Source organism: Panthera tigris, chromosome F2 (genome assembly GCF_018350195.1).
Source record: "Panthera tigris isolate Pti1 chromosome F2, P.tigris_Pti1_mat1.1, whole genome shotgun sequence".
Classification (NCBI taxonomy): domain Eukaryota; kingdom Metazoa; phylum Chordata; class Mammalia; order Carnivora; family Felidae; genus Panthera; species Panthera tigris.
In genome coordinates, this window is record NC_056676.1 from 23,752,629 (window position 1) to 23,770,468 (window position 17,840).

At 38.1% G+C, this 17,840-nt stretch overlaps 1 pseudogene; it reads right to left on the minus strand.

Moving 5' to 3' along the window:
• Window positions 1-12,381: 12,381 nt before the first annotated feature.
• On the minus strand, window positions 12,382-13,701 carry LOC102958172 (annotated as a pseudogene).
• Between the last annotated feature and the right edge of the window lie 4,139 nt (window positions 13,702-17,840).

The window sequence follows — 17,840 nt, forward strand, 5'->3', positions numbered from 1 at the left end:
GGGTTAGGGCTTTAAGCATATGAATTTTGGAGAGACAACATTCAGCCCATAACACATAGGCAGTAAAATTTTTTGAACTGGTTGACTTCTCTCCATTTCCTGCCTCTCTACTCTGGGGCAAGTTACCAGCATTGCTTCCCTGGACTACTCTGCTGCCTCCTGACTGATCTTCCTGTACTTGGTCAGGTGCCTTTGATGAAGTATTCTCCATAAGGATTGTTTCAATAATACTGTCAAAATACAGGTCCATTCATGTCACCACAATGCAAATAGAACAAAATGAAGCAAAATCAAACAAGATCCTTCCTGAGGCTTCTGGTTCCTTTTAGGATAAAGTTGGAATCTTTTGGAAAGCCTGCCAGGCCTTGCCCACCCTTTCCCTCTCTAGCCCTTGTTCCCACCACTCTCCCCTTGCTCTCTGTGTTCCAGAATGTGCCACATTTCTTCCTCTAGAAGCTTCAGCCATTGTTTCCTGTCTTGACTCCACTCCTCCACTCCATTCTGCCCTCACCCTTTCACATCTGTAATGAGTGTGGATCCTTCTTGGTCAGGTACTACTTTCTCAGGGTATCATCAATAGGTAGTATGGAGTGCAACTCTTATACTTTTGATGCTGAAAAGCGGCAATCCTGAGTAAAAGATGATAGAGGAGATGATGAGAACTGATCTATGCTGGATATTTTTTGAAAGCAGAGACAATGGCAAAAATACTTTTGTTGATAGGTTGGATGTAGAATATGAGACAGAGAGAGGATGTCTCCAGCCTTTTTGCTTGAACAGATAGAAGGATGGAGTTGCCATTACTTGAGATGGGAAAGTCAAGGAGGAACAGGTTTATAGGGAAAAATCAGGAAGTTGCATTTGCACATGTTGAGATATCTATTAGACATACAGGTGGAGACTTTGAAAAGGCAGGAAATATAGGAGTCTGAAGTTCAGAAGAGAGTTCTGGACTGGAGGTCAACATTTGGAAGTTGCTAACATATGGAAAGAATAAGTGTAGGTGGATAAAATAACAGATTCAAGGACAGAGCCCTGGAGTACTCTGTCATCAAGGCATTAGGGGTGAGGAGGAGGCAGCAAAAGAGGAGCATCATGGGGGTAGAGGGATCATGAGGGTAGAGGGAAAATCTGGAATGTTGGTCTATGAAAAGCCAGTTTCAACTGTTTTACTCTGCTGATAGGTTAAATAAGATGAAGACTGAGTGTTGATTTAGCAATGTGGAGGTCATTTGTGATTTGATAATGTTACCAATAGAGAGCCCTCTAAATTTAGTAGGCATCAGTTCCAATGTGCACCACTCCAATATAGAGCTCATATATTAAGCTCTCTGAGAAGCCTGGTGGAATCCCCTAAGGTAGGCAGGTCCTTACTTAGTTCAATTTCCCTCCCTCTTTAAGGGGAAGGGTTTAGGGAGGGAGCTCACAGGAAAGCTTTCTCCAAAAGCACCCTCCACAGATCTTCTCCTTAAAGATCTTCCCTTGGATTAAATGGTCTCTTGACCTTTTTATTTACTTGATGCAAATACATTTTACTACTTGTTGTAAACACTTTATATACTTTAGTTGATATCTGATAACTCATTCCACATCTCTTGAATTCTTGAGGGGCTTAAGAGTTGTGAATGGGTTACAGACATTTCCCGTTCCCTGATTTTGTTCTGGTGCATGCCACATCCCTAGCTCTAGGAAAGGATCCTGACTTTTTAGATCAGCCAGTGTGAGGTATTCCCCAGGGGATTGTTATTGGTTCATATTGGATGCATGTCTGATGTTGGCTTAATCAGACTACAGTGAAGGACTAAAATGTCTTGGTTGTCTCACTGGATGAAAACAAAGAGGGATGTGGCCTCTTTTCTGCTGCCAGTCATGTGATGACTATAAGGGGAAACTGGCCTTGGGATGAAGCTGATGCTATGGACAGAAGGATGGGGATTTAGAAACAAACTGAAGGCTGCCTGGTGGCTCAGTCGGGTGAGTATCTGACTTCAGATCAGGTCATGATCTCATGGTTCTTGAGTTCAAGCCCCACATAGGGTTTGCTGCTGTCAGTGCAGAGCTTGCTTTGGATTCTCTTTGCCCTTTCCTCGCTCTCTCTCTCCCTCTCTCTCTCCTAAAAATAAACATTTAAGAACCTGAAATTTTGCAGACACTGTTGAGTCATTGAATCAACTAAGCCCAGACCTTGCCCTGTATCTGGACTTCTCTGTTACTGGTTTGGTGAATTGGAGTCAGGATTCTCTTACTTGCACTTAAAAACATTCTAGGTGATTTACAGTTACCTTGTCTACCACATCTCAGAAGTCAGGCTAATTTCCAGTTTTGGCCCTCTATTTCCTGCTGACTTTTTCCATTGCTTTTAACCCATCCTTTGCTGATGCTTATGGGGCCAACTTATCTATTAGGCACAGTGGGCACAGTACTTACATTTATAAATATATATATTTGTGCAGGATGGGACCCATGAAAGTCATAAGGTGGCCCTGGGTGCTTGGCTACTACATACTCTGTTTTTTGCTAATATTACCAGGTTGCTAGGTGAATTGATTTCTTCAATGTCTATTGAATGCCTACTGTTTTTCAGGCACTTTGCAAGGCCTTGAGGATACAGAGGCGCACAAAACAAGAACAGTTCTTTCCTTCACAGAGTTTTTGATCTGGTAGGAAAATCAAACAAAACAAATGATTATTGGAAAATATGATGAGGGTTAAGTATGGTGTGATGAGGTAAGAGACGTCATCTACGGGATCAGAAAAGGCCCCCTAGAGGCAGTGACATTAGGGTGAGTGTTGGAGGATGAGTATGGAATTAATTAAACAAAGTACATTCCAGCTGTAGAGAAGAGCAGGTGACAAATTTAGAAGTGAGAGAGATACAGCACATTTAAGATGTTGAAACCATCTAGTAGTGATATTAGGTATCGGTTATTGATGTTAAACATGTCAGGTGGTGGGTGCTTTTCTAGGCATTTTGCATGTCAAGAATTTAAGCAAGAAATACTATTATTATCCCCATTTTATAGATAAGGAAGATGGAGAAGATGAAGTATAGAAAATAAAAGTAACTTATTCAAGTTCATATATGTAGCAAGTGGCAGAGCTGGGGTTGGATCCTGACAGTCTCCAGGCTTAGATTTCTCATCTTCTTTCCAGATACAGATGGAAGGCAGAAGATGAGAGAGTTGTTGGAGGTGAGGTAGGGAAGAGCACTGCATTGCTGGATAGTCCTACTCCTGAAATCCAGCCTCTGAGTATGAGCCCTGCTTCTTCTTGACCTCCATGTTCATGTCACCACATCCACTACACCCTCTCTTGGACCCTGCAGTTTCCTTCTTAATGATGTCTACTCTTCTATTTGCTTCTCATTCCCTAGACCCTCCATTGGCCTATGTAATCATCCTTAGAATGAAATCTCTTAATCTGGCCCATTAGATCTGACACCATCTAGTCCCAAAAGACCACCTTTCAATTTCATGACATTTCTCTTGGCATCTTTCATTTGGTTCCAACCACATGGTCTCTTTTCTCTTCCCTCAATATGTTTAGTACATTCTTTTTTTTTTTTTTAATTTTTTTTTCAACGTTTTTTATTTATTTTTGGGACAGAGAGAGACAGAACATGAACGGGGGAGGGGCAGAGAGAGAGGGAGACACAGAATCGGAAACAGGCTCCAGGCTCCGAGCCATCAGCCCAGAGCCCAACGCGGCTCGAACTCACGGACCGCGAGATCGTGACCTGGCTGAAGTCGGACGCCCAACCGACTGCGCCACCCAGGCGCCCCTGTTTAGTACATTCTTATCTAAGACCCTTGCAGTCATCCTTCCTTGAACAGGGAACGTACATCTTCCAGATATTTGCATAACTTATTCCTTTCTTCATTCGAGTTTCTGCTCAAATACAACCTCCTCAGAATGTCCTTCTCTGAGAGTCTATATAAAATAGAACTATTACTTTCTGTCACCTTCCCTAGTTTATATATCTATTTATTTGTTTATTTTCGAATCCCCTCACTAAAATGTACTCCCTGGGGGAAGGGACTTTGTTTTGTTTATTGTTCTATGCCTGGGGATTATATCACCCAATAAAGCATTAGCATTTCTACCTTGCCTCGGGCTCTGTTTCCTAGGCTAAGACAAACACAAAAGGTGTCAGAGAGGAGGCACCATCTTTCAAGCTCTATGAAAGTCACATGCAAAGATTGGTAGTTAAATGCCAGGAGCCTGACTCTCTGATACTGTCATTGACTTGGATGCCATTCCAGCTCCAGACTGCCTACCCCTGTCTTCTGGTTTTGAGGGAAAATATACTTCTGTTTCGTTAATCTGCCTTAGGTGGATTCCTCTCATATGCAGCTAAGTACAGTCCTTACAAATACAACCACTGCTTATTATAGGGGAAAAGGAGAAGAATTCAAAGATAACTCTGAGATTTCTGAAGAGGAAGGATCATGGTGCCACAAACATAAATAGGACAATCTGAAGGAGGAGCTAACTTTAAAGGAATAGTGAAGGATTTTATGATATACAGTAGCCTCTCTTATCTGTAGTTTAGCTTTCCATGGTTTCAGTTCCTCACAGTCAAACATGGTCCAGAAGCAGATGATCCTCCTCCTGGCCCAGTAGCCTACTGTTACATTATGATGTCTAAGTCATTCCCCTCACTTCTTCTCACCACATAGGCATTTTGTCATCACACATCATCATAAGAAGAAGGGTGAGTACAGTACGATACAATATTTGAGAAAGAGAGAGAGACCACATATGCATAACTTTTATCACAGTGTATTGTTATATTTTATTATTAGTTTTTGTTGTTAATCTCTTACTGTGCCTAAGTTGTAAATTTAACTTTATCATAGGTATGTATATGTAGGAAAATACATAGTATATGTAGGGTTTGATACTATCTACCATTTCTGGTGTCCATTGGGAATCTTGGAAGGTGTCCACCACAGATGGGGGGGGCACTATTGTACATATAAATGCTCTTTCTCAGCTGTATTTTAGCTTGATTTTTGAATACTGGGATCCATCCTGATTTCATTGGCTGCACTTACAAGCATTTCTTGCAGTGTAGGAGATGACTTTGGAGAGAAACGTCCTGACTAGAGGTAGGCCACCTGACTAGATGGTAATGTCTTGGTGAGATCACCACATTCTGGGGGTATGATCTTTTGTTTAGCAGATGAAAAAAAAAAACTTCAATATTTTTCATTTCAATCAGATGTCATCAATATTAGGATACAAATTTGTCTTCTGGGACAAAGACCCTATATAGCAGTGACTTAAATAAAATAGAAGCATATTTCTCTCTCATCTGGCATGGATATGATAACTTGAGGACCTGGAACCTTTTATTTGGCCTTGGTCTGAAAGGTCAAAATGGATCTTCATGGTACTGTGACCCACACAGTACCTTTCTATAGCAACACAACTTAATAGACAATTTTGTAAAATTATCAGACACTACTCTCTTAGTTCTAGTTTATTACTGATCTTTCATTGTTCATAAAGAGTTAATGATAAAACTATTGCTTAGATGTGGATCTTGTATTCTTTCTCTTGGAATCATTTTAGGATTTTTCAACGTAATTGCACATTCAATTTCTTCACTGTATTTTAAATATCCTAACTGGCTTAATTAATCCTAGATTTCAATTCATCCCATAACATATCATTATTAAGAAAAAAATTTATGGAGTGGAAACTTTTCCTTGTGCCTGAACTATTTTATAATCTCATATCTCTCCTATCAATAAATTTCCCTGCCCCCCCCCCCAAATAATTGGTTTTACCTTTCAATGAATTCCTCAACTGAGCTTTATCAGAATTGTTCTTAGGGATTTCTACATTGCTTATGGAAGAGTAAATTTCATTTGTTAAAGTAAAAAAGTAATTTGTAGCTATTACATTGCGCTGGCTTTCTGAAGCTCTTTTAAAATTACACCCTTTGGGGACACCTGAGTGACTCAGTCAGTTAAGCGTCCAACTCTTGATATCGGCTCAGGTCATGATCTCATGGTCGTGATCTCCTGGTCATGATCTCATTGTCATGGGACTGAGCCCTGTGTCAAGCCCAGTGCTGAGCATGGAGCCTGCTTGGTATTCTCTCTCTCTCCCCCTCTTTCTTCCTCTCCCCTGCTCACACACATCTCTCCCTCTCTCTCTCTCAAATAAACTAAAAAACAAAATTACACCCTTTGTTCTTTTTAGTTTTCATCCCTTTTATAAATAAGTTTATAGAAATTATTATAGTAAATATGTTTTTAGAAAGTTCTCCTTGATCTACAAACATAATTCAAGCATATCCTGAAAATAGCAAATCTGATATTTTGATTAGTTTATTACACCATCATCAGCATATAATGGAAAACCCCACAGTTTGTGGAAGTAGTCTTTTCACCTCACCATTGATTTCCTTTAGGAATTAAGAAAAGACCATGGTTGTAATGGTTTACTTGTATAGCCCTGGGCAGCTGAGGCTAAAAGATTTACATGGATTGCTATTGTGTGTAAGAAAGCTGGTGTGGCCAATTTTCAAATGAGCCAGGGGCCTACATTAATAAAAGCCAGGGGAAATGTAGAAGATGCTTATTTTATCTGAGATTGATCATTTGAGGCCAGAAGGTTCAGATTGATCTCACAAGTTCTCCTGCAGAACTGCACTAAGTAAACCTTTCCTTTTCTTAAAAAAATGTTTATTTATTACTGAGAGAGATTGAGAGCATGAGCAGTGGAGGGGCAGAGAGAGAAGGAGACAAAGGATCCAAACCAGGCTCTGTGCTGAAAGCAGCACTCACAGACTGTGCTGAAGTCAGACGCTTAACAGACTGAGTCACCCCGGCGCTCCTGTAAACCTTTCTGGATACTACTTCAGGATGAACATAGTTGGAAGGTTTTAGGTGGCCTATTTGCTCTTGCTGTTTTTAATTTGAGATCATTTTTCACAAGGTGTTGTTAACTTTGAGAAAAACAAAGGTGGATGATTCTGTAAAGTAGTTCTGTGTTTTAAAGTTATTTTTTCTTTTTAAAATTAGAATTTCTCTTTAGATTTTTAAAAAAATTCTTTATCCATTCATCAGTTGATGGACATTTGGGCTCTCTCCATAGTTTGGCTACCTCATTATTTTTAATGGCTATAAAAATTTTTATTGTTTGACTATACTATAATTTAGTCACCCATTTCCCTATAGAATCTATAGCATAGATATATAATATAGTGCTACCCAATATCCTAAGTTTTATCTCATTTAATTCTCACAAAACTTCCAACAGGTAGATATTATTGTCTTCATTTTAAAGGTGAGAAAAATAAGGTTAGTGAAGTTAAGTAACTTGCCCAGGGTCCCATCGTTAAAGGAGGATCTAGGAGTTAATCTCTGTACTATAAATCCCTCCATTCTGTGATGTGTTACCTGGCATCTTGGTAGGATTATAGGTGTTTTAGATTTAGTCCTTGTATTTTTCTGCATCATTTTTTTAATACTGAGTACATATTGATTTTTATATTCAGCTAAAATGACATTAAAAAGAATGCTTTAAGGGATGCCTAGGTGGCTCAGTTGGTTAAGTGTCTGACTTTGGCTCAGGTCATGATCTCGCGGTTGGTGGGTTTGAGCCCTGCCTCAGGCTCTGTGCTCACAGCTCAGAGCCTGGAGCCTGCTTTGGATTCTGTGTCTCCCTCACTCTCTACCCCTACCCTGCTTGCACCTTGACTCTTTCTCTCAAAAATAAACATAAAAAGTTTAAAAAAGAATGCTTTCATTATTAATCACTTAAACCCATTGACTTATTTAAAATTAAAGGAACATGTAGAAAATTCCAATCAAAATCAGTGAAAATTGGGAACAATGTAAGTGACAATCATTTTGGATAATGTTCAAAGGAAATTGTAGAACAATTAATACACATTATACAGCAGTTTAAAAGAATGAGGTAGATGTAGATGTATTTGTACTAATGTGGATAAATAAAGCAACATTGCTGAATTAAAAAGTTAAGCTGCAAAATTCATCCTAAAATTAATATGGCATCTCAAGGGACTTTGAATTGCCAAAACAATTTTGAAAAGGAATAAAGTTAGAGGACACACAGTTACTGATTTCAAAACATTACAAAGCAATAGTAATCAAAACAGTGTGGTACTTCCATAAAGAGAGACAAATAAACCAATGGAATAAAATAGCCTAAGAATCAATCTTTGTGCATATAGTCAAATGATCTGCGGCAAAGGTACCGAGGCTACTACTCAATGGGGAAAGGACAGTATTTTGAACACATGGTGCTGGGAAGATGATATCCACATGCAAAAGAATTAAGTCAGACACTCACCTTACACCATGTATAAAAATTAATTCAAAATATATTAAATACTTAAATGTAAGACCTAAAACTGTCTAAAGTTTTAGACCTAAAGCTCCTAGAAGAAAACCTGTAAGAAAAGCTTCATGGATTGAATTGGGCAATGCTTTATTTGGAATGATGCCATAACCACAGGCAATCAAAGCAAAAATAGACAAATGAAACCATATCAAACTTAAAAACTTTTTGCATCAAAGGACACAATGCACATAGTGAAAAAGCAATTTAAGGAGCGGTGAAAACTATTTGCAAATCATTTATCAAACAAGAGGTTAATATCCAGAATATATGAAGAAATCCTACATCACAACAACAAGAACATCTAATAATCCAATTTAAAAATGGGCAAAGGATTTGAGTAGACATTTTCCCAATGATATACAAATGGCCAAGAAGCGCGTGAAAAGGTTCTCAACATCACTAATCATTAGGGAAATGCAAATCAAAACCATCATGAGGTATCATCTCATACCCATTAGGATGGCTACTATCAAAAAAAATAGTGTTATTTGTGTATGAGAAGAAACTGGAACCCTTGTGCACTGTTAGTGAGGTTGTAAAATGGTGTAGCTGCTATAGAAAACAGGAGTTTCCTTAAAAAAATTAAAAAGAAAACTACCATAAAATCCAACCATGCTCTCTGGATATATATCCAAAGGAATTGGAAGTGAGGTCTCAAAGAGACATTTGCATCCCATGTTTATAGCAGCATTATTCAAAATAGTCAAGAAGTGGAAGCAACCCAAATGTCACCAACAGACAAATGGATAAACAAAATGTGGTGTATACAGTGGAATATCATTTAGCCTTAAAATGGAAGGAAATTCTACCAAGTGCTACAACATTGATAAACCTTGAGGACAAGATTTGTGAAATAAGCCAGTCAAAAAGACAGATACTGTATGATTCTACTTATATGAGGTATCTAAAGTAGTCAAGAAACAGAAAGTAGCATGGTAGTTACCAGGAGCTTGGTCAGGGGAAAAGGGGAATTGCTTAATGCATACAGAGTTTCAGATTTGTAAAATGAAAAGTTTTAGAGTCTCTTTCAAAACAATGGGAATCTACTTTCTTTTTAATGTTTATTTATTTTGGGGAGAGAGAGAGTGAGGGAGAGAGAGTGAGCATGAGTAGGGGAGGGGCAGAGAGAGAGGGAGACACAGAATCTGAAACAGGCTCCAGGCTCTGAGCTGTCAGCACAGAGCCCGACACAGGGCTTAAACCCACGGACCACGAGATCATGACCTGAGCCAAAGTCGGACACTTAACCAAATGAGCCATCCAGGTGCCCCTGGTTAAAATGATAATTTTATGCGAGTTTTACCACAATAAGGAATTTTAATCAAAACATTAGAAACTCTGCTGGTTATAAGCATATAGGGTAATGGAAAAATATTAAAACAAATATTTAGTACACTGTAATTTAAAATATTGGGATCATTGAGGCATTAAAGTGTTTTACTTCTCTGTAAAAAAAACAAACAAATGTTAAGCCATAGATAGACATGTATAGTATGATACATTGAAAAAAATTCAAAATATGCCAAAGTATACAGTGTACTTTCTATGGGGACATATATTTGTATATAAAGACATTAGATAAGAACTGGAAGGATATACACCAAATTAATCACAGTAGTTATCCTTGGGTAAAGGAAAAGGGGACCAGATGGTGGGTGATGGTTAAAAGGGACTTACCCATAGTGCTTCAAGTTTTTATGAAGAGAAGCAATTCATGAATTATTTATATAAAATAGCCTCTAAACATATAAAAAGATGTTCAAACTTACTTTAAAAAATCCAATTAAAACTACACTGGAAAAAAAAACTATATTGAAATTCCCCATTTCTCTTCTTTTGGATTGGCAAAGATTTGAAAGCTTGATGATATATTCTGTTGGCAAGGCTATGAGGAAACATTGCTGCTGGGAAGGCAAATTATACCACGCCTACAAAGGGGAATTTGGCAATACCTAACAAACCCGGCACTCTACTTCTAGAAATTCACCAGGAACATAGCCTCTAACAATACAAAAATAAACGCCCAGGGTGATTCATTGCAGCATTACTTGTAGTTGCAAAATATTGGGAAGTACCTTAATGGTTAAACATGGAACACTGGTTGTATAAATTTTGTCACATACATGGAAGACTGGTTGTATAAATTTTGTCACATACATACAATCTGGTTGTAGGTAGGATGATCTCTAAAACTGATAGGGATTTCTAGGACATAGTAAGTGAAAAAAGGAGATTGCAAAAGTATATGTGTAGTACCCAGCTTTGTTGAAGAGAGAAGGAGAAATTAAAGAAAATGCATATGTCTGCTTATTTTCACTAGCCAAAATTTAATGAACTTAGTGACCTATACAGAGGGTGTGTGGAGGAGACATGAAAAGTATACAGGCAGGAGTAACACTTCTCTGACCACACCTTTGTATATAAGTTTGACTTTGAGTTATGTTAATGTTCTAGATATTTTGAAATAAAAGAAATCAACAAGGATCAAATTTTTAATGAATGTCATGTCTACATTGAAGGGAGAAAAAAACTAATCCAAGTAACTTTTGACTATACAATAATTTGACTATACACCATTCTTTTTTTGTCTTTATTAAAATTTTTAATATTTTATTCATCATGGATTTTATTTTTGCATTCCTTTGATTTTTTCAAAAGACTGTATTAAAATATTACTTTTCTTCACTATTGAGTCTCTTTTTTTTAATATGAAATTTATTGTCAAATTGGTTTCCATACTACACCCAGTGCTGCTCCCAACAGGTGCCCTCCTCAATGCCCATCGCCCACTTTCCCCTCCCTCCTACCTCCTATCAACCTTCAGTTTATTCTCAGTTTTTAAGAGTCTCTTATGGTTTGCCTCCTTCCCTCTCTGTAACTTTTTTTTCCCCTTTCCCTCCCCCCACCCCGGTCTTCTGTTAAGTTTCTCTATACACTGTTCTTCTTAGTAGTTCTTTCTTCCCCCCACAAAGTAGGGTGCAAATAGCAATTCTAAAGCTACTTTGTGTGTATTGTAGGATTGACCAAAAGAATAAATATATTAGTTCGTTGGGAGTTAGTGTAGGGTCCTCATTACATAAGAAGGGAGATACAAATATGGACAGTGGGAAGAAGAAGAACCCTATAAGATTTACTGGAATTGGTATTAGTTGAGTTTATGATATCTAATATCTTTCCTAACTCTTTTATTTTTATTTTTTTTTTTAATTTTTTTTTTCAACGTTTTTTTTTTTTTTATTTTTTTTTATTTTTGGGACAGAGAGAGACAGAGCATGAACGGGGGAGGGGCAGAGAGAGAGGGAGACACAGAATCGGAAACAGGCTCCAGGCTCCGAGCCATCAGCCCAGAGCCTGACGCGGGGCTCGAACTCACGGCCCGTGAGATCGTGACCTGGCTGAAGTCGGACGCTTAACCGACTGCGCCACCCAGGCGCCCCTCTTTCCTAACTCTTTTAATTGAAGGGTTAAATTTAGTGCACACAGTGAAATTCCCTACTAATAGGAATTGGTACTCTTTTTTTTTTTTTTACGCCCTCCACACATTTCCTCCCCCCTCTACCCCTCACACCCACCTCTGGAAACCACCAATCTGTTCTCTGTATCTATGGACTAGTACTGTTTTGTTTTTCATTTTTTAGATTCCACAAATAAGAGAGATCATATGGTATTTGTCTTTGTCTGGCTTATCTCACTTAGCATAATACCCTCTTGGTCCATCCATTTTGTCACAGATGGCAAGATTTCATTCTTTTTTATGACTGAATAATATTCCATTGTATGTACATAGCACAATTTCTTTATAATTCATCCGTCAGTGGACACTTAGGTTGTTTCAGTCTTGGCTATTGTGAATAATGCTGCAATGAACATGGAGGTGCAAATATCTTCTTGAGTTAGTGTTTTTGTTTTCTTTGCATAAATACCCAGAGGTGGAATTGTGGAATTATATGGTAGTTCTATTTTTATTGTTTTTATTATTTTTATTTTTTAGAAGCATACTACAATAGTTAATTTTATTTGTTCAAGAGCTCTGTTGCAAGCACTCAACCAAAGATGGGCTCTGATTCTGTGAGCCCAGATTCATATATTTAGGAAGATAAAAGCAAACTGTGATCCATGTAAACGGATGAAAAACTAAAGGCTCACAGTTAATCACATTGTAGTTTTAAATTTCGACAACCTAGAAGTCGGGACTCACAGGTCTTTTAGGTCCTTCTGGATGTCCCACAAGGTATCTGCTTTACTTGAGCTGAGTGACTTCATCATTCTTCAGCTTCCAGATCATAACACTGGTTAATCCCCGATCATTCAGGATACACAGAAGGCTCAGGAAGACTTCATTCTCAATGCCATACATCCCCTTCACCATTCTTGACACTGGATGAATCCTGGATAGATTTTCCAATATGGATTCAATGAGATCAGCCACACTTAATCCAAAGCCCAGCTGGTATATCCTTTTAGCTTGATGGCTTCATAGGCACTTTCAACCATCATCTTATGCACTTACTTCCAATTTCCACTGTCATTGTCTGTTCCCATTTCTGGATTCAGTTCTTGGAGAGAAACGCCACATTCACTCCATTCCACACAGCCACGCCTGAGTCGCCGTGTTCTCCCAGATCCATCCATGGCAGCTGCTGGGACGAATGCCATGGTTTTCAGCCATAAGACAGCAAAATCTAGCAGAATCCATGTTACACCTACTTCCAGTCACATGGTGTTTGGGTAGTCCACTTAAGTTTCCAGGTAACCTACGTGAGAATATCCACTGAGTTGGAAACCACGGTTATGATACAATCAGGCCTGTGATTGACTATCTGAGGAATAATGAATTTAAAGACATTAACATTCCTCTTCACCAGATTGAGATGGCTCTCTCCCTCCTGCTGGTGGACTCCTGCTGTTACCACCACAGTCTTAGAATTGGTAGTCACAGAGTAATCTTTATCTGCCACAATTTTTTGGTGTCTGAAGAAATCAGCTCCCATGTTGCAGATCCATCATTTCTCCTCTGAGTTTATCTTCTAAAACATACAGAAGGGCAAGGTCATGAGCCAGAGACTTTCCCAGAATGCTGATGGCACATGCCATACCAACTTGTTCAACACCCATTGCAGTGATCTTATTGTTTGGGATGTTGTCTCTTCTTCTGCAACTGGTGCCATCAGTTTTTCCTTAAGAGTTGCCATGTGCTCAGAGAGAAACTTCTGTAAGAGTCGTGCAAAGAGGGCAATGACAACTACATGTGACTCCTCTGGTGCAGTATCTGCAAGGAGTGGTAGCTCTATTTTTAAATTTTGAGGAACCTCCATACTGTTTTCTATAGTGGTTGCACCAATTCACATCCCACCAACAGTGTATGAGCATTCCCTTTTTTCCACATCCTCACGAACACTTGTTATTTCTTGTCCTTTAGATAATAGCCATTCTAAGAGGTATGAGCTGATATCTCATTGTGGTTTTGATTTGCATCTCCTTGAGCACCTTTTCATGTGCCTGTTGGTCATCTGGATATTTTCTTTGGAAAAATGTCTATTCAGATCCTCTGCCCATTAAAAAATTTTTATTTCACAGAAATAGAAACAACCGCCTTAAATTTGTATAGAACCACAAGAGACCTTGAATAGCCAAAGCAATCTTGAGAAGAAATAACAAAGCTGGATCATCATGCTCCCTGATTTCAAACTATATTACAAAGCTATAGATTAAAATCATATGGTATTGGTATAAAAACAGACACATAGATCAATGGAACAGAATAGACAGCCCAAAAATGTTTATTTGATTGCATATATGATTAACTAATTTACAACAAACGAGTCCAGTGGGAAAAGACAGTCTATCCGATAAATGGTGTTGGGAAAACTGGACAGCTAAATATAAAAGAACAAAACTGGACTACTATCTTACACCATACACAAAAATTAAGTTAAAATGGATTAAAGACTGGCAAGTAAAACCTGAAACCATAGAACTCCTAAAAGAAAACATAGGCAGTAAACTCCTTGACATAGATCTTGGTGATAAGCTTTTGAATCTTACACTAAAGGCAAAGGCAACAAAAGTAAAAATAAACAGTGGGACTACGTCAATCTAAAAAACTTCTGCACAGCAAAGGAAACCATCAACAAAATGAAAAGGCAACCTACTGAATGGGAGAAAATATTTGCAAATCATGTGTCTGATCAAAGGCTAATATCCCAAAATATAAAAAGTTCATACAACTCAATAGCAAAAAAACCAAACAATTCAATTTAGAAATGGAATCTGTACTCTTTACATAATAGCTGATTTTAGGATTGAGGCAAGGAAAGTCTGATAAGCCTAAAACATTGTATTATTCACAAAAGTAAGGAAGTACCTCCTCCCAACCCCCATTGATGGCAACATGTTAAAAATACTCAGAAACCAGCTTGAAATGTTGCTCACTGGCCACAATCTGGCCAATTAGTGCATCAATATGTGTAAGAAGAGTAATAGATTACTACTCATTGAGGAAAAAAGAAAATCGAGGAGTCCTTACTAGTAATACACAGATTAAGTAAGTAAATAAGTGAATAAGTAACTAGGCGAGAAGGGAGTGTTCTTTCTTATATGCCAACTAATAATGGAGTTAGAAGAATAATGGAGTGGGGTGCTTGGGTGGCTCAGTCGATTAAGCATCCAACTCTTGATCTTGGCTCAGGTCATGATCTCAAGATTGGTGAGTTCAAGCCCTATGTGGGGCTCCTTGCTGACAGTGTGCAGCCTGCTTGGGATTCTTTATCTCCCTCTCTCTGCCCCTCCTCTGCTCTCTCTCGCTCTCTCAAAATAAATAAAATAAACTTTTTTAAACAAAGAAGAAGAATGGAGTTACAAAACCACTGTTTTTGTTTTTCTTTTGTTTTGAGAGTAAGCTCATACATGCATTTTCATGAGCATGAGTGGGGTAGGGGCAGAGGGAAAGGGAGAAAGAGAATCCTAAACAGGCTTGATGCCCAGTGAGGAACCTGTCATGGGGCTTGATCTTGACTGTGAGATCATGACCTGAGTGTAATCAAGAGTTGGACTCTTAACCAACTGAGCCACTCAGGTGCCCAAAACCAACATTTTTAACCATTATGGTCCAATTTCATTTAGGGAAGAATCAAATATACATGCTAAATCTAGGGAGGGAAAGTTTGAAGAGAAATTATAATTACAACAGGAAAAACAGTAACTATCCAGTAGGGAAACTGAACAACACCCTAACCAAGTGATCACAATGAATATCACCAATGAAGTGTAAATGGGCATCATCATGTGCCTCCAGAGGGGACTCACTGAAAGGATGCACTACCCTTTGGTAGCACAGCAGCCAAGAAGCACCAAACTTATCAGGAGGATGCATTAAAAAAACACAACTGGCCTGTGTTTTTCAAAAATGTCTGTGTCACGAGGCAAGGAAAGGCTGTGACATGGTAGCTAAATGAAATACGTAATCTTGGCCCAAATAAAAATTGCCTATAAAAAAAATTCTTAGGACTTTTAATGAGACTGAAAAGTGCACTTTAGATTAAATTCAAATTCCTTATTACTCTTCCTGAATTTACCTTTGTTATGTAAGCATATATATCCTTGCTTAAAAGGGGTAAAGGGCATGGTATGTGCAATCCTCTCTTGAATGGTTTAGAAGAAAAAAAAATATATGTAGACACATATTTTATATATATATATATATATATATATATATACACATATTACAGAGAGAGTTATAAAGCAAAGGTAGCAAATGTTAAAAATTGGTTAATATAGGTATATGAGAGTTTTATTATCCTTGGAACTTTTCTGTAAATTTGAAACTATTTATTTATTTATTTATTTATTATTATTAAAAAAAAATTTTTTTTTAATGTTTATTTATTTTTGAGAGAGACAGAGACAGAATGTGAGTGGGTTAGGGGCAGAGAGAGAGGGAGACACAGAAGCAGAAGCAGGCTCCAGGCTCTGGGCTGTCAGCACAGAGCCCGACGCGGGGCTCGAACTCACGAGCTGTGAGATCATGACCTGAGCCGAAGTCAGACGCTCAACCGACTGAGCCACCCAGGCGCCCCTATTTATTTATTTTTAATGTTTATTTATTTTTGAGAGAGACAGAGACAGAATGTGGTATGGAGCCTTGCATAGGTCTCCATGCTGAGCATGGAGACTGCTTAGGATTTTCTCTCTCTCTCCCTCTGCCCCTTTCTCCTGCTTTCACTCTCTCTCTTTATCTCTCTCTCAAATAAATATAAAACAAAAGATATTTAAAAGTATCTAAAAATAAAATTTAAAAATTAATTTAAAAAAACAAAGGGATACTGGCATTATACCTTTCTAGTCACACCAATAGAATTTGAGAAGTGGACTCACTCAAAATTCTGCTCTTTTTACCAGTATGTTCCAACAAGAGTATGGCACTTAGGATAAATGAGTGCTATAATCTTGCAGAGGCAATTTCTTTCTTTCTTTGTTTTTTAAATATATTTTTAAATTTTAATTTATTTATTTAATTTTATTTTTTATTTTTTATTTTATTTATTTTATTAAAAAAAATTTTAAACGTTTTTTCATTATTGAGAGACAGAGACAGACCATGAACATGGGAGGGGCAGAGAGAGGGGGAGACAGAATCTGAAACAGGCTCCAGGCTCCAAGCTGTCAGCACAGAGCCCGACACAAGGCTCAAACTCACAAACTGCCAGATCATGACCTGAGCCAAAGTCAGAGGCTCAACTGGCTGAGCCACCCAGTTGCCCCCAGAGGCAATTTCTTAATTAAAAAAAAAAAGGAATATACATATATGTGTATATACATATATACGTATATATATGTATACATATGTATATACGTATATATGTATATATGTATATATATTGGTTGTAGAAAGTTCCAGTTTCCAGACTTTTGCAGTCCTTAACAGTTAATGTTGAAAATTCAGCCCTTAGGATCTGGACAACTTTTGGTTTATTTCCTTTTAAAGAGGAAATGGCCTATAGGCAGGTTAATACACAAATCAAAATAGTCTCATTCATCAGTGTCTAATGTCTGGCACACAGTAGATGGCAGTGAATATTTATCATTGCAGATTAGGATCACTAACTCAAAAAAAGATTACAGAGTCATCCAGAGGTAAGGTTGCCCTGAAGGGAGAGTGGTTGGAGGTGGTGAGCTGGAGAGACATGCTGGATGAAGTGACTGTCAATGAAATTAAAGATCACATCTTTTATATCACAATTGTGTTGATGTTGGGTTCTGGCTGTCAGAGTTCAGGAGGGTTTTATTCAGGGCTTTGGAGAGGTAAGATGCAAACTTAGACCTGAAAACAATGAAGTGAAATACTCACTGAGGGTGGCTGGGAAGAGGGTATGTGGCAGCAGTGGGGCACTGCCATTGTCAGTGACCTTTTTCCGGTTGAGGTTGACTGGAATTTGCTCATGTTAGTTGTTGCTAGGTGA